General features: G+C 65.2%; 1 protein-coding gene across 1 annotated transcript in view; it reads left to right on the forward strand.

The window, feature by feature from the left end:
• PRDM16 (PR/SET domain 16) overlaps nucleotides 1-17,682 on the forward strand; it is a 153,772-nt gene that overhangs the window by 70,366 nt on the left and 65,724 nt on the right. The gene's annotated exons all lie outside the window — the stretch shown is intronic.

Genomic DNA, 17,682 nt, shown 5'->3' on the forward strand with positions numbered 1-17,682 from the left:
GCCCATGTGCCAGATGGCCCCAAGCGTGTCCGTGTCCTGCGGGCCCCGAGTGTGTCCGTGTCCTGCCTGAGCGTGTCCGTGTCCTGCAGTCCCTGAGCGTGTCCATGCCCTGCGGGCCCCGAGCATGTCTGTGTCCTGTGGTCCCTGAATGCGACTCCCGGTCAGGCCCCTGGAGCTGAGGGCATGCGGGGGCCGTGCAGACAGGGAGGCAAGACGCCTGGAGTTTCCTCGGCCGTGTGAGAGTGGGGAAGGGAGACCGCCACGGCTGCGGGTCCCACATGGCCGCCGCCTCGCGCTAAGTAAGCAAACACTCCGCCGGGCGGCCATGTCAGCCGGGCACCGCGGGCGCTGGGCCAGTGATGGATAGTGGCTGGTGGACAAACATTAGCTCTGAACGAGGCCGACCGTGACCGGGCCAGACCCGCACAGCCCCGGGGCACGCACACAGCCACTGTCGAGGGGGCCCGGCCAGGAGGCCCCTCCCGGACGCAGGGGCCCCAGCTGAGCTCTGCTTCCTTCCTGAGGGCCAGGCTCATGTGGTGCAAACACGCACGGGTGTACACACATGCACGCAGGCACATGTGTGCACGACTGTCTGCCGTGTGGGAGCAGCACCCCCCTCCCCTGTGAGGCAGGCGTCTCCCGCCCCCGCCAGGTGTGGGGAGCCGCGTGGGTGCTGAGTCAGCAGAGCCACCGAGCGTGGTGCCGGGAGGGGGACGCGCTGGCGAGGGCGGCAGCCAGCGGCAGCCTGTCCCCGGGCATCCTGCAGACACAGCTCCGCAGGAAGGGGGTCCCTGTCCCTCTGCTTGGGCCCCTCGCTGCCCTGTGCCCACCAGGCCTGGGCACACTCCATGCTACCACTCACCTCCGGGGCCCGGAGAGAGAGGCTCCTGAGGGCAGCTCAGAGCCCCGCAAGGCCCCCTGAAGCCCACACGGCACGAAGGCCAGCCCTGGGCATCAGCCCTGGACTGCACGGCCGAGAGCCTCGGGAGGCTCAGGGTGAGGACCAGTGCCCCGCCCCCAACCAACCCCCCACCCGCACCCCCGCCCCACCCCTCACCCCATCCCGTCCCCCTCACCCATTCCTCGTCCCGAACTGTGCCCACCCTACACACACTTCCTGTGCCAGCCCCCCTTGCCTGCCCACACCATGCCCACCACACACCTGCCTATGACCGCTGCCCAGCGCCATCTGCCCCACCCCCCTGGCCCCATGTCCCCCGCCACCCGCCGGGTTCCCCGTCTGTACCCCGCGGGCTCCAGCTCTGCAGGTTCACGCTGCCCCCCTGGCCTGGCGGCCTCTCCCGTCTGTGTTTACTTAGAGGGAGCCGGGCCCCCCCGAGCAGACATCTGCGGAGATAATCTGCCGCTGTCCATCCATCACGGGCGCCCGCTCCCCGGGGAGTCCGCCCGGGCCGCTAATAAAAAGGCCGCGAAGAGGCTTTGGGGACGAATAAAGCGGCGTGTTAAGGGCCCCTGGAAATGGATGAAGCACATGATTAAGGCTCAATGTCTTATCAAAATCCAATAGGATAGACATTTGGCAAAGGGCTTAAATGTATTCTTGGACCTTCTGGAGGGTTTGAATTTATCCGTTAACAAGAGCGCGGTCCGCCCAGGGAGATGGTATCGCCAGAGGAATTTTGATTCAATCTCTCCGGTGATACGAGGGCGCCCAGGCCCGGCCGCGGCCTTTGTCTCAGTTTATCTAGTTTTCTTTCTCCGTCCTGAAAAGGGCGGGCGCGTGAACACAGCCGGGCCAGTGGCAGACAAAGAGCCGGTCCTGGCCGCCCCCTCCCCGCTGTGTGGCCCGGGACCGGGTGCCGGCCCAGCTCGAAGACCCGCACCTCCTCGGCACGGCAGGGAGGGCTGCAGGTGCCAGAGACAAACGCGACTAATAAAGGCCCCCGGCCCGGGTGGGCGCGGGCCCGAGCCTCCCCCAGGATCCGGACAAAGCGCTACAGGTCGCCAGACAGCGCCGGCCGGCTCGCCCGTGATTGATTGATAATTATGATCATTTGCGGGAAGATTATCTGGCTGTTAGCATCCCCGGCCTGCCGCACCGGCTGCTGGGTTCTGGGGCTTTCTGCCGCCAGGGAGCCGTGGGAGCCCAGAGGTGTCGGGACCGCGCGGGAGGCCACACACGGGACGTCCCTCCCGGCAGGCAGTGGGGGGCGTGGCTACTGCTGGTCTTTCCCAGGCAGCTGAGCGGTGGGGAGCCGCGTCCTCAGGAATCTCGGCCGTGCTCCGCTGCCCACGGGCCCCGGCCCCCCTGCGGCTCACCTACAAATACGCCTCATCACCCACCGCACCCCCAGCGGCGTGGCCGGCCGTGGCACCCCGTGACCACGATTATTAATTTGCATGTGGGTTCAGTTATGTCTTTATGAAATCAAAGTGTGTTTAGCTGCCGCGGAGACAGGCCGAGTTGATTTTGATAATCTCGGCCTGAATAGACTTGCTTGGCCGCGGTAAGTCCCGGACAAAAGGCTGGACAGGGGCTGCCCGCCCCCGAGGGCCCGTCCCCGCCTGGGTCCGGGCTGCTGATGAAAGCGCAGGAGTCCATTAATTCCGTGAATGAACATATAGTAAAGTCAGTCCCCTCTTGAGAACAATAATGTTGGGTCAGCCCCGTCGCCATGGAGACTAAGCGCCCCTAAGAACTCGCATCCTTGATTTTGCTGAATCAAAGGCGGCCAAGCCTGCCCAAGCTGCCCCCCTCCCCTTCCCCTTCCTCTTCCCCTTCCTCTTCCTGGGACTCTCGGCCCCTCCCCCCAGGCCTTCGCCAGTCCTGGCTTATCTGGCTGGTGGCCAGGGCACGGCCCGCCCGGCGGACTCTGACCTCTGGCCCCCCCCAGTAGCACCTGAACTTGCCCCTCGTGGGGGGCCGGCTGGGGCCTTCCTGGCGATAAGGGTGATTAATGGCCCGGAGCGATAGCGTGGCCCAGGGTGAGTTATGGCCGCCCCGGGCCGGTGACCAGCCAGTTATAAATGTAACCTGTTTGTGCTGGCCGGAATTGACTGTGCCCCCCGCCCCCGGCCCCCCACACCTCAGGGTCCCTTAAGTCAGCTTAAACCATCAGATTAGGCCGGGGACGAGCGGGTAATTAATTTCCTCCTAGGTAACTTATTACCTGCTGCCGGGTCTGGGGGTGCCACCCGGGCTGTGCCCCCCAGGGGTCTCAGGGCCCAGTACCCCAGAGGGTGCCCCAGGCATCAAAAAGGTTCTGGGCTGAGGGGTGGGGGAGGGGGCCCCTGGGTCAGGACCTTCCCACCCAGAGTCCTGTTTCCTGAGGGTCAGTGTCCACAGGGTCTGTCCCCGGGAGAGCCCCTGGGAGTCCCCGGGACCCCTGCCCAGGAGTGAGGGACCCTGAACCCCTCCCCACACTGCGGCAGCTTTTTGGTGTGAGGCACGGTGGGTCCACACGGTGGACAATTGCTCGGCCCTTGCCCCCCCGCACCCCCCGTGCCTGGCCCCTGCCCCATCGCTGCCCCCAGGTCCCGTCACTGTCAGAGGCCGCGGTCTAGGAAGATGTCGGACCAGAGTCCTCAGCTGGGACCTGGAAGGGTGTGGGCAGGGGACCATGCCCGCCGGCCACCACTGGGACAGTCACTCCCATAGAAGGGCACAGACAGATAGATGGACAGAGTGCCCAGCAGGACAGGACATGGGGACAGGGAGTGGGTGGGGCCAAACAGCCTCTAGATGCAAGGGGAGGGTCAGTCGGGGTCAGTTGGGGTCAGTCGGGGTCGTCAGAAGGTCAGTCAAAGGTCAGTTAGGGGGTCAACCAGGATCGGTTGGGGTCAGTCTGGGGTCAGTCAGAAGGTCAGCTAGGGGGTCGGTCAGGGTCAGTCAGAAGGTCAGTTAGGGGTCATTTGGGGAGTCAATCTGCATCAGTATGGGGTCAGTCTAGGGTCATTCAGGAGGGCCAGTCTGGGGTCTGTCTGGGTCAGTTTTGGGGTCTGTCTGGGGGTCAGTCTGGGTTCCTGCATTCGTCTGGGCTGTGTCCATCAGGCGTGTCCATCTCAGGGGCCAAGTTTGAGCTGACCTGGGCTATCCTTTGGCTATGCAGTCCAGCTTTGGCCGGACTCGGCTGGGGAAGCCAGAGACATCGGGGTGTGACAGGAGCACCCGGGCTGGGACTTGGGGTCACGCCAATGGCCAGCGAGGCGCTGAGCTCCCCCAAGCGGGCACCAGGCTTGGAGAAGCTGGCTGGTGCCGTGGTGTGGCCACCTCTGCAGAGCTCCCTGCCAGGCCCTGGACACCCCGTGCTCCAGCTGTCACCCCTGCTGCTGGTCCCCGGACACTTGGGATGCAGGAGGCTCTGGAAACCCCTCAGCAAGTCCTCCTGGGCACAGCGGCCCCTGACTGCGGCTGGCCGGGCCCTGCGCTTGGGGGTCAGTCTGGGGGTCAGCTGGGTAGTTTCTGGGGAGGCCATCAGGGACCCAGTCCTGGGGAGAGGGCCTGGGGGCGGATGGGGCTTACCACATCTCCCGCACCCGCTGTGACACCGGACCTGATTTCCAATCATGGCTGGGAAGCAGAGCCCAGCCCCAGGGACGCTTGTCACAGCTGTGAGGGGCCGAGAGACAGAGCCCAGCCTGTCCATCACCTGACTCTGCTGGCACGGCTGGGGACAGGCTCCTGCCACAGGCTGGCCACTCGGGCCGCCCACGAGGCTCCAGGGCAGTGAGGCCCGGAGGGGAAGATGGTTATCGAGGGGCTGGCCAGGAGGGCTGTGAATGGGCTTCCGGCCTTTGTCCTGCCTGGGGGGGTGTGGGACTGCAGGGGACCGGCCTGGGGAAAGCTGAGGTTGCTCTGGAGAAGAGTCCTCAGGGCGAATCCCCTCCTGCTGCGGCCAGCCCGGCCCTCCACTAGGGGCTGTGCCCAGGGCCCCCACAGAGCGGCCTGGCACACGGTCCCCAGTGTTCCCAGAGCTGTGGTTCTGCGGGGCAGATCCCCACGGCCCTGCAGGCTGTCGGGGGCCCCAGTGCTAACCCAGCACCGCCCCCGTCCATGTTCCTTTCTGGAGGGAGGACTTCCTGGAGGGAGCCACACACTGACCGCAGACCCTGCAGGAGTGCTGGCCAAGGACCCTGACGGTGGTGAGGGTGTGGGGTGATGGTGAGGGGGACAGGTGACGGTGGTGATGACGATACTGACAGATGATGATACATCATCAGGTGGTGATGATGAGGGTAACAGAGCTGATGGTGATGGTGGTGATGGTGACGATGATGGTTTTGGTGCTGGTGGTGACGGTTTTGGTGCTGATGGTGATGGTTTTGGTGCTGGAGGTGGTGGTGGCAGTGACAGTGACAATGAAGGTGGTGAGGTTCTCTCAGGCACACTCATCACCAGGGACCAGAGGCCCAGACGGGCATGGGCAGGGTGCTGGCCCACTGCCCACTTTGGGGCCCAGGCAGGCTCTTGACCTCCTGCCACCCTCTGCAGCCTCCCCGGCTCCTTGCCCGGTAGGACCCCGAGATCGGACGGAGCGGCCAGTGACCCCCACAGCCGTGGCCGTGGTCCATGAGAACAACAGGAAGGGGCGGGGGGGCCTCCTGCGAGCCCCACGCCCACGCCCGGCCCGAGACCCCGGAGCCGTGAGAAATACAGGACTTCCTGCGAGATAGTGCCGGATTGTGAGCGCGAATTACTTTTTTCCTTTGAAACACTAAGAAGTCAGGTCAAAATATCTTTGCATTTCAAACACTTGAGTCCCTTTGTCCGGCCCGGCCTGGGCTTCCAGGCGGCCTCACAATGCGTGGAAGCATCTCTCCGCCGCCAGACGGGCCGGGCGATAAGGGGCAAATGAGGGCTGGAGAGGCAGTGCCGGGCGCGTGTTTACACAGCCGCCCCGGAAACAGGCCCGCCGAGGGGCCCAGGCCCGGCTGCCTGCTCCGAGCCAAGGCGGTGGGGCCACTGGACACCCCAGACTCCGTCTCATGGGCTGCTGTCCACTCTCCCTCTGGCAGGCACCCCCTCTGGGACAGGACAGTCAGCCTGTCCCGGCACTGGGTACATGGCGACCCCCAGACTGGCTGCAGCCTGCCTCAGTGGGGGACAGGCATGCTTGAGGAGTGCGCCGGGGTTGCTGCCCAGCACGAGTCGCCTCCTACGGGATCATGGGGATCGGGCAGCACCCCAAAACTCGTCCCGCAAACCCGTCGACCGAGCTGAAAGGCTGAGCCTCCACAGGTTGCTGGTGGGGGCCTGAAGTCAGCCAGAAGGCTGTGCCCACCCCCCCAGCTGCCCGGCCCCTTCCTGCAGCCGGGGGTCCCGGGCAGCCCGGGAGAGCCCCAGGGAGGCGCCTCAGTGACTGGGCTTGTCCTGGGGGCCTGTGGGGAGGGCATGGGGCTGCCGGGCGCACCCTGAGATCGGCCCTGCGGGGTGCTCATGTCCACCATGAGGCTCCCCGGCCGAGCCTTCTGTTTGGTTTCAGCAGTGAAACCACCAGTCCAGTCCTGGACTCAGAGTGAGGGTGACCAGGGGCCCCTGAGCATCTCCCAGAGCCCCAGTTGTACCAATGGGCACTGGGGAGAAACCAGGGGGGCACAGTGGGGGTCTCGAGGCCCAGGGGATGGGCACAGGGACCCCGAGGGCTTTGGGCAGAGACCACAGGACTGGAGCAGATAGGGCCAGGCTGAGACCCACAGGGAGGGGCAGGGGCTGGGAGAGGGCCGACCAGAGGGGCAAGCATGGTCCCAGTTGGGCAGTCCTGGTTCTCAGCCGGGAGGCGATGGGCTGTGTGAGCAGCCCCCGGCGCCCGGCCCCGCTGCGCTGACTCAGCTGCCGCCTCACCGCGAAGGCTCTTGAATCAGCACCGTCGCGGCTCCGGGGAGCGGGAAGTTAATAAAGCGGGACCCCGGGCGGGCGACGCGGCCTCTGACATCTTAATCTTCCTCAAAGAGGCGTGGACGGCGGCGGCAGCCACACAGTCAGGCGCCGGAGAACGGCAGGGCAGGGGCAGGCTATGGGCATCCGGGGCCCCCCGCGGCCCTTGTGGGCTCAGGGTGTTGCCCAAGCCCAGGGACCCCCTCGCGGGGCCACGTGCAGCCCCTGGTGAGACCAACAGTGCCTCAGGCAGGGGTCTCAACAGAGACACCTCCGACCACAGCTGCAGCCCTGTCCTCCTGGGGCACCCAGCCTCAGTCCCCGGGGCCCAGACATCCGGACAGGAGCCCAGACAGGCAGGACTCACAGACATAAGACAGACAGATGTGCAGACAGATGCACCTGCCACTGCAGGATGGGTAGGGAGCCATGCCCGAGCTCACAGCATTGCCCAGGGCCCTACTGACCACAGGCCGCCGTGCCGGGACCCCATCCACAAGGCCCACATGACTGACCTCACGCCCGTCTGCAGCTGACCCCCTAGGCTCTCAGCCTCCAGTGGTCTGGTGGGCCCTGGACGTGCGTGCGTGTGTGTGTGTGTGTGTGTGTGTGTGTGTGTGTATGTATGTGTTGTGTATGTGTGCCGGGGCGCCTGCCCTGGGAGGCGTTGACCTGTCTGGGGAAGCCAGGAGGGTGCTGGGCCTCCATGCCTGACCTGCAGCAATTGGAGATTGAAAGGGAAGTTTCCAGTTGACAGTTTGGACATGACCGCTTAATTAAGGCCCAGGGGGGAGAAATCAACCCGTGCAGGTCATTATCATGCGTTTCAGAGCAGGGGGCGAACCCAGCTCAGGACTGGCCGGCCCCCAGGCCCCTCCAGCTGGCAAGGGAAATAGGGAAAGGGGAGGGCAGGGGTGTGTGGGAGGAAACCCCCGTAGCCCCCCTCACCATGGGCCTAGGGGTGCCCGCCTGCAGCCCCTGCTGACCCCCTGCTCCCTGGACAGTGGCCAGGCTGGGCTTTCCACCCCACAGACCCCCTGACCCTAGGACGGTGGCCAGACCAGGGGCAACTCTCCAGCCTCCTCCAGGGCCTGGGCAGGGGCCGCCAAGGCAGGGGATTCTGGGCGCTCAGCAGTCCGGGTGCAGGGCCTGGGGGACGCTGCAGGGCGGGTGAGGAGGTCCTGGGTGCCAGGATGGGCACGGTGGCAGCCCTCGCATGTCCCCCCAAGGCTCTTTGTTCCTCATGCCCGTGGAAGCTCTGTCCCATAGGGAGTCACAGAGGGCAGTGGATGGGGCCTTCTGCAGCCATGCGCTCCTGGGCCGGTGCCTCTGGCTGAGACCCAGAGCCTCAGGCCTCTGCCGTGCCGTGTGGCCAAGGGTTGTGACCAGGGGCCCTGGGTATGGACAATAGGTGAGGTCTGTGGCCACAGCTTTGGCCATGTGCTCTGGGCATGGCTGTGGGCATGGCTGTGGCTCTGGGCATGACTGTGGGTATGCCTGTGGTGGTGGGCATGGCTGTGGGCATGGCTGTGGCCATGTGCTGTGGGCATGGCTGTGGTCACCACTGTGGCCACAGGCTTTGGCTATGGGCGTGGCCTGGGCTGAGCGGGGAGGTGGTCACCAATCGGTTCACGCAGTGTCTGGCTCCTCCTTGCTGGCCTGCAGGGGCGTCCGACCCCGAGGGCCCCCAGCCTGACTGAGGCCAACCAGCAGTCCTGCACTCGCCCCATGGTCCCTCCCTCTGACTGACCCAGTTTCCTGGTGCATCCAGCCTGGCCGCAGGCCTGGCCCCCAAGTGCAGCCGCTCCTGGCGTGGGGAGCACTTCCTGCGAGGCCCGGGCTAGCAACCCCAGGGCAGGGTCAGCACAGGAACAGAGGCGGGTGCAGGGTGAGGTGAGCCTGTCCGAGGACTCTCCCATGGAGCCAGGACGGTCACCACGGCTGCAGGGTCTGCCCTCCCGACCTAGGTCCCAACAACACGAGCTCAGCAGTTCTGGGGAGCGGACGGGTGGGGGGGCGCCGGGGGGGGGAGGCCCGGGGCGCCGGAGATGCAGGAGGTCCCAAGCAACTAGTGTGGCAGGAGCTGGGGCAGGGGCAGAGGGACACAGGCCTCTCCCTCGGGGACAGGCACGCAAGAAGGGGCGGGCAGCCTGGTTCACATTGTCCACTCAGGTGCCTTTGACCCATGAGAATAGCCCTGTAGAGTCTCTACCATGGCAGGGCCTGGGGACATTGGAGTTGGGGTGACCCCTTCATGTCCATCGTGAACCCACCCACGGAGCCCTGGACACCTCTGATCATGAGAACAGCTGCATGTATGCATCTGCACAGGCTTTGCACATGTATACACACATGCATATAAGCACACACGTGTGCACCATAAGCATGCGCCTGAGCTTTGTACCTGGAGTGGTGGGTGTGTAAGAGCACATATGTGTACATGGTTGCCTGCACGTGTTGTAAGCATGTACACATGCATGTGGTGAGCACATGTCCATATGCACGGTACTGTGCGTGCATTCGTCCTGTGTTGTGTGCACACGTGCACGCATGGTGTGTGTAGTGTACATGGTGCACCCGTGTATATGCACGTATGTGTACGTAGAATCAGCGCGTGGGACATCAGAGCAGTGAGTGGTGCGTAGACGCATGCCGAGGATCATGCGGGAATGCGGCTGAGACCGTGGCCCCTGCTCAGGCCGTGCCGAGGAGGTGGCGGGCGGAGCCTCGCGCAGGTCCGAGTCGGTGAGGAATTTAGCCGGCAAATCCAAGTCCCTGGAAAGGAGAAAGAGTCACAAGACACTTTTCAAAGCTTCTTTCATGAGAGCGTGTTTGGGATTTGACCGTAATGGCCGACCCGCGTGCCAGGGCGCTGGCAGGTAGCGCCCATCGCTCGAGCTGAAATGGTACCTAAATGAATTAGCAATAAAATGGACTTAGGCCGAGCAGTGGGAACTTCCATTAATCTCGGGCTAATCACTAAAGAGGTGCCATTCACTTTTCCTCAGAAGTCACATTTCTCTCCCTTGCTGGCGACCAGATTTCATAAAGTAACATATTTCTAATGAAAGGTCTCTGCTTGAATTAAGCCCCGAAGGTTTATGCAGATTTTGCGTTTGATTACTGCCGGCATGGGCTCTCCACCGGCTGTGGGAGCGAGGTCGGCCTGAAAGGGCCTCAGCGTGCAGTTCATAATATTCTTTGAAATAAAATAGTGCACTTGTGCTTAGTGGCTTTAATCAGCCCTGACTTTTGATAGTCAAACAATAGCTAATTACAGTAACACCTGCCTGCAGGCCCTGTCACCGCGGCCCCTGGCGGATGGGCCTGTCTCCGCCGCAGGATGACGGCCGGGCGTCTCGCTGACACTCTGGGCTCGGCTCGCCATTAGCACAGGCCGATTTGGCGGGCGAGCCGGCCCGCGCTCGCCTCCTTTGTATGAGGGGCCCAGGGAGAGGCGTCCGCGGGGGCCGGGCTGGGGCGGACAGGAGGGTGGGGTGGGTGCTACGGGGGGGGGGGGGGTTTGCGCGCCAGAGGGGCTGCTGTCCCCGTGTGGGGAGCGGGCTGGCCCGCGGAAGTCATAAATTATGATCTCGTTCAAGTCTTTCTTTTCTCATTAATTTTGCCTGGAAACAAGCCGCGTTCTCCAAAACCAGCCAAGTGAGTCACGGCAGCCTGTGGGCCGTGGGCTCCGTAGACGCCGCCATCAGGGGCCCCGCAGGAGCACGAGAACCCGCCGGGAGACGCCCCCCCCAGACAGAGAGGGAGGAGGCAGGCCCGTCCTTGAGGCCCACTCAGACCTGCTGGCACCCAGGGCCCGGGTCACGAGGCTGGCACCATCCTCACCCACTGCTCCTTCCAGGGACAACCCGGGATGCAGTGTCTGCCGGACACCCCCACACTCCCTGGGTCCCTAGGGTGCTCAGCCTTTCCCCAGGGGTGACCCAAGAACAGGGGGCCGGAGTGGGCAGCTTCAACCCACCCTGCCCTCCTGGCAGGCCATGGGCTCCGGGCGCTGGTGCAGAAGCCAGGAACAGCCGAACTGCAGGCGGCTGTGCCCACAGAGGTGCAGCTCAGGGGGCAGCTGGCCCAGTCCTCCGGCCGTGGCTCCCTCCAGGCGGACTCCCCCGCCTCGCCCAGCCTGCAGCCACAAAGCCTTCAAGGGGGCGAGAGGGCGGAAAAGCTGTTTTCTGTTAAAGCAGGTTTATTTTCCTCGCAATTATGTCTGACTCAACCCGCCGCGTGCAGGGTGCTGGCCAGAGAAGCAGGCAAGCTGGCCCGTGGCCTCTGGGGGACCTGGGCCTCGAGCAGCTTGGGGGACCTGAGCAGGGATGGGCAGGGTCCCCCACTCACACCAGCATGAGGCTCAGCACCCGGCGCCCTGAGGGCAAAGGATCGCCTCAGTAGGGGTCCCACGGCAGCCGCAGACCCACCCCAGAGCCGCCCTCGCCTTCCACTCTCCCTGCCGCGGCCCCTGCCCGTGGCCTCTGTCCTGTCCCCGGGCCCACCGGGTGCGGGCTGCGGTCAAGTTCAGCACAGAGCTCCTTCCCCAGGCTGCCGGCCGGCCCCACGCTGACCCCCGGCCCCAGGCCGCCATCTGCCTCTCCTCCGTGTGTTTGCCATCATTGATGAGCTTGATTGATCAGCCCTGCAGCCACAGGTTGGTAATAAAGCCGTTTGGAGGCCTCTCGGGTTCCCCCAGGGCCCACGGCCATGACAGGACTTGACACTGGCCATTCGTCACTGCTGCCTGTGGTCACCGTGTGCCGTGACCAGCAGACAGACGGGAACCAGGCCGGCACGACAGCAGGAGGGATGCCTGCCGCGGTATGTGTGGGGGGGCGGGGTCCCGCCTGGTGTGCGCCTACTGACCCTCGGGCCCCAGGGTCCCGAGAGCACTCCCAGAACTCAGGCTGGCCGCATGCTTCCCATGGTCAGACAAGGAGCAGAGGTCAGCCGCGGAGGCACCACCATGGAGCTGCTAGCCCGGAGTGAGGCCTCACCAGGGTGCCCCAGACATGGGCCCGGGCATGTGTGTCCAGGAAGGTGTGGGTCCCACTGCAGGGCTCAGGGAAAGGCGGCCAGTCTGCAGTACGCACACTTGGTTGCCAGCACCTGGCTTCCTGGACTCGCAGAAGGGTGCTCCTCCAGAGGAAGGGCCTGTCTCGACAGGGACAGAGGGAACCAGGCCGCCAACTGATCTACTCCACGCCGTGGAACATGCTAGAGCTAAAGCCCAGCCCTTGGGTCCCTGGCTTGTGACATGCATGGCTGAGCCTTGGGACACAGCCTCCGGAGCCCCGCCCACAACCCCATGGAGACCCCCAGGGGCTTCCCCAAGCCATCATCACCCAAAGGCCCCCACTGGGGCCGGCAGCCTAAGCAAGTGTGCATTTTTGGCGGTTCCCACAGTGCTATGGTCTGTGCAGGCGGCAGTGGCCAAGTACCACCCGGGGCCAGGCCACAGCCCGGCACTTCCTGCCCCGTCTCCGCTCTTTCCTGGAGGGCTGCAGTCCTGCAGCGGTTGGGCCAGGGCTGCAGGGCAGAGGCAGGCCCACAGCTCTCAGGATCTGGGGGCAAACTGGCCACCAGGGGAAGCATCAGACAAGTGACCTTGGCCTCCAGCACATGGCAGAGGCCAGGCCCCTCACACTCAGACCCTCTGCCCTGCCCACAGGGCCCCTGGGGGTTCTGCTGACCTAGCAGGAGAGCTGGGAGCTGGCAGAGGGGCGGGCAAACAGGCGCTGGCCCTGGCACAGACCCCCTTACAGAGACCAGCAGAGGCCTAGGGCCCAGTTTAGAGCTACGGGGGGGGGGGGGGGCGGAGGTCCTGGAGGGGGGGGGGCGGCAGGCTGACCCAGCCTGGCCCCCCACAGTGCTGGGGAGACACCGGGCACCCAAGGGCTGTGTCCTCAGCCAGGGCCCCAGAAAGGCGCGGTCATGGCTTGCAGAATCCTGAGTCTCTTTAAGGAAATATTGATCTGCCTTCCAATCGTATGATCACGTGGTTGTGGGCACCGCTCTGGGGACAAGGTGGTTTAAATGAGAAAATTGAGCTGTTTCAGGGGGACGCCCAAGCATGTCGCCTGTGAGCGCCCAGGAGTGGGGGGAGCCCCCCTCCTCCTGTCTCCTTGTGAGCAAGGCACGGCTCTGTGTCTGCACACTGGGGGCCGCTGAGCCGGCTGGCCTCGTCCCTGGGCTTGTCCCAAAGGCCTGGCCAAGAGCGCACTTTGGATACAGGGGCGGGGCCTTGGGCACCCTTGCTGCAAGGGCGGGGCATTGGGCTCCCATGGGGCGGGGCCTCGACTAACCACCAGTGACGGGAAGGGGTGGGTCCTCTGTTCACCAATGATAAAAGGGGCGTGGCCTCGGCACCAGTGACTGAAAGGGGGCGTGGTCTCAGGACAACCAATGGCAGCGAAGGGCAGGGCTCCCAGTCCCCACAATCGACGGCAAGGGGTATGGCTCCGAATCACCAATGACAGCAAGGGGTGGGGCCTCGAGTCACCAATGACGGCAAGGGGTGGGACCTCAGGGCACCAATGACGGCTGGGGCACCAATGCCAGCTAGGGGCGGGGTCTCAAGTAACCACCAATGACAGCGAGGGGTGGAGCCTTGGGGCACCAATGACGGCAAGGGGTTGGGCCCAGGGGCACAGGTGACCAGGTGGAACCTTGCTGCCCCTGACCAGGACCGGTGGGTTCCGAGCGGGAGGCCGTCTCACCTCCCGTGTCCAGCGCGTCAGAGAGTATGATGTGGGGGGCTGTTAAATGGGCGCACCGCCCTGTCAGACCCGGGTTCACCCCCTGCCCACGGGGTCCTGCTGACCCCCACGCCCTGAGCGGACTGGGACCCCCGCACTGGGGGCGCCCCTGCCGGGCGAGGGGTGACAGCCGGTGCCTGGGGATCCAGAGTTGTTTCCAAGAAAAAGGACCCGGTCTCCCCACCCAGGGCTCCCCAGTTGGACAGCCCGACTGTCTCCGGGGCCAGGGATTCAGACACTGGACATGGGCGACGCCCACTTCCCTCCCCTGCTGCCCCCAGGAAGCGGAGCCACTGGAGCCTTCCTCGCGGGTGCCCAGGGGACACGGTGGCCCACCAGCTCCCGCCCGCAGCCTCCTGGGACACGCATCTGGGCTGTGTGGAGCCCCAACTCGTGCCCCTCTGTGCCCAGAGCCCCCCCCAGTGCCCTCAGTCTGGTCTGCTCCCCGCAGGCATCGGCCTTCCCGCCCAAGCCCCCTCAAGGAAACCCCTTCACACTGTCCGATGAAAGCCTCTGGGCTCCGTGTCCAGTTGGCCCCCGGATCCCACCCATAAACAGGCCCGTCAGAGTCCTCAGACTGCTGGCCCAGCAAGGCGTCACAGTGGCACACACACACGGTCCCACAGCCCGCCAGAGCCTGGCTGGCACCGGCTCTGGAAACACAGCTGACCCCGCGCTGCCCCTCCAGGCTGCTCCCCCGCCCCCACCAGCCCGAGACCCCTGTGAGCTCCCCCAGATGGTGCCTCCAAAGTTCCCAGGACAGGCCACAGCAGCTGGGCTCCCCTGAACACTGCAGGGCCCCTGGCCCCCCGGCCTCCCCCTCCCGGGTGCTGGGGCAGTGGGGGCTTCCCGCTGTCCCTGCCTGGGGAGAGAGGCAAGGGGAGGGAGGACGCCTGGACAGGGCTTCCTGCTGTTCCCACACCCCGCTTTGGAGGAGCACCAAGGATGCACCTGCCCCAGCCTTGCAGGGAGGGGCAACCTCAGGTGCAGGAGGTGCCCACCCAACCGGCCTCCTCCAGGCCTCAGCAGCAGCGCCCATGGGCAGGGTGGGGGCTGCGAGGGTCCCTGACACCCAGCTCCCGCCCGCCCACGCCCGCAGCCCACCCAGCAGAGGGGCGGCCAGGCTGGGCTGCAGGACAGACTCAAGCAGGAAGCGGCCTCCAAGGGTGCAGGCCAAGCCTCCCGTAGGCTGCCCCCTGCACCCCAAACCTCAGCAGCAGCCCCCCAAACCTCAGCAGCAGCCCCCCAAACCTCAGCGGCAGCCCCCCACGCCTCTGCAGCCGGCAGCCACACCCCCCTCCCCAGCTGGTGGGAGCTGGGCTCAGGCGCCCTCTGTCGCCCGCAAGGCAAGCGCAGGCGGGGCTGCCCGCGGCTTGAGTGGCCGCATTCCCGCAGTGCAGTGGACAGCGGGTGCGTGCGGGAAGGAAGAGGCCATCCCACCGTCTCGGTGCAGAGCGAAAGCCCTGCAGAGGCTTCCGGAAATGGCCATGCTCACATCTTGAGAGGGGCCCAAGGAACTTGCCCCCACCTGCTCTGGGCCTAGTGACCCCCTGAGAGCCCGCAGGGACAGGGGCCGGAAGCAGAGACCCCATGGGCCAGAGGATGGTCCGGCCACAGCCTGAACCTGCCACCAGCACTTCCTGGGTCGCAGAGCTGGCGGCGTCTGCTGCTAGAATGTTCCAGCCAGAGGAGGGAGGCTTCTCCTCTCTCCGAGGGCCCAGGGCAGCTTTGTGTGTGGGAGTCCCGGCCTTGGTCCCGCTGGGTGAGGCCCAGAGCCCAGAACAGACGGGCGTTCCCGAGACCTGGGCATCAGTCACGGGGCACCACAGCTCCATGGGCAAAGGGGGCTCAGGGGCGAGGCCCAGGCAGGGTTCTAGGAGGATCAGGGCACAGTGGACTCTCCTCTCCCTGGCCACCGCGTGTCATGCCCACAGTGGACACTCATGCCAGAAGTGCCATCCTGGGGTGAGCAGTACCAGAAGAGGCGCTGGGTGGCAGGGTTACCACAGGCCCTTCTGTGGGGCCCAGGGATGCTAGAGGCCGTGCAGATGCACCCAGCGCGAAGAGGGCTCCAAGCTCCCAGACGGTCCCGCATGTGTATGCACACCGTCCACTGTGTGTGCACCGTCCACTGTTCATTGTGCTTGAGTGCATGTATGTGCACTGCCCACTGTGTGTGTGCATGTGTGTGCATTGTCCACTGTCTGGTGTGCATGTGTGCATGTGTGTTCACTGTCCATTGTGCATGTGTGCACTGTCGACTGTCTACTGTGGTTGTGCATGTATGTGCTGTCCACTGTGTGTGTGCACTGTCCACTGCGTGTGTGCACTGTGTGCTGTCCACTGTGTGTGCATGTGTGTGCACTGTCTCTATAAGACCCGCTGTCCATGGGAGTCCCCTGGCCGTCAGGTGGAGAAGGGGCAGGGGTCTGGGCAGGGGTCTGAGTAACGTGGTGAGTTGCTGGGTGGTTGCGGATGTGGTCACCAGGTATTGGGGTATCCGGCCGGCGGGGGTAATGTGTGAGCCACCCCAGGATCCCCAAGGAAGGGGGCACACGCCTTGTCAGGGCTGGGGGCTTTGTGGGTGGACGGGCACCGTGGGGGCAACTCTGCCTCCCTGAAGGGCCTTTCCTGCAAGCCCCCCTCAACTCGGTGTGTGGGGTCAGGACCTCAAAATACCAGGTGTCCTTTGAGGATGGGATGGGGACATGATGTCCAGCCGGCCCTCCCGGGGACCTGGGACCCATTTCCGGTGGCCCTTGAGCTGGGGTGAGCAGGGGCTGGCAGGGACCCCTCCTGGCAGGTCACTGTCCGGGCTGGCATGCCCAGGGCCCCCTCTGAGCCCACCATGCGCCCTAGGGCGAGGCTTCCCGGGCTGAGTCGACGCGGCTTCAGGACAGTTTCCCTGGCCTCGGGCGGGCACCTGGACGCTCCGGCCCTCCAGGTGTCCGGGGCAGCTCGGCCCCCTGCCTGCACCCATTGTTCCGCGGCTCCCTTTTAGGTCATTTTACATCTTCACCCGATCCCTGTAATTCTGCGGCACATTCCCAGCCCACAGGCAGCCCAGGTGCAGCTGTGGGCGGCCGCGGGAACCGGCGCACACCCGCACCAGCCCGGGGGCCAGGGCGCTGTCCTTCTGCCATCCCTGCCCGGGATTCCCTGGGCGGCTGGGCCCCGCAGGGCCACGGGGGAGCCTTCCTAGGGGACGGGCCAGCCAGGGCCCTAATCATAGAGCCGCGGCAGGGCGCAGCCCAAATAAATACCGAGAGAACATTTGAAGACTCAATAAATTGATCATATTCCCCTGAACCTTCACCCTGGTAACGACGGGGCCATTTAAATGCTAATGGCGTTTTCTGGAAAGTCGATTACTGGAGCTGAGCGATCGTCAGCATTCTCCCGCCTCCGCCCCCGCCCTCCGCGGCTCCCCCCAGGATCCGGCACCTGGAGCGCCCTGGCCCTGCCCGCCACAGCCAGGACTGGACCAAGGGCATGTCCACTGACCCTCCGTACCCAAGGCCTGTCCGAGAATGGACGTCCCTGATCAGAGCCATCCGGAGTGGTCAGTCTCCACAGCCGTGCTGACAACCGGCCCCTCCCCCCAAGCCAGCTCCCCCCCACAGGCCCCAGGAAGGAGGGGGTGCGGGGAGTGGGAGTCTGGGGTGGCCCCCCAGAGCCCCCAAAGCTCTGGCAGGCTCTGGGCAGTGAGGGGACAGAGGCACAGGGGCCCGGGCCGTGAGGGGCGGGTCTGCCGGGGGCTGGGCAGAGTCTGCACCCCAGGAAGGCCGCCCATGCACCCCAGGTAGGGGGACAGTGCAGCAAGCACGGGACAGACAGGCTCTCATGTCCCTGCACAGGGCTGTGGACAGGGGAAGCCCAGGCTGCTTCCCGGGGCTTGGCCTCCCCCTTGGGCCACGGGCACCGTCCCCAGCACCAAACTGCGGGAAAGCGGGGCTCCCTGGCGGAAATGCGAGAGCCAGGGAGAGCCCAAGCAGGGTCCCCTCAGCGGCTCGGCCTGAAACGGGATCCGGCCACTCGTCACATAATGCGGCTCTGTGTGTGCCGGGCCGCGCGCCGGCT

This window comes from Sorex fumeus, unplaced genomic scaffold (genome assembly GCF_029834395.1).
Source record: "Sorex fumeus unplaced genomic scaffold, SorFum_2.1 ptg000064l, whole genome shotgun sequence".
NCBI classification, from domain to species: domain Eukaryota; kingdom Metazoa; phylum Chordata; class Mammalia; order Eulipotyphla; family Soricidae; genus Sorex; species Sorex fumeus.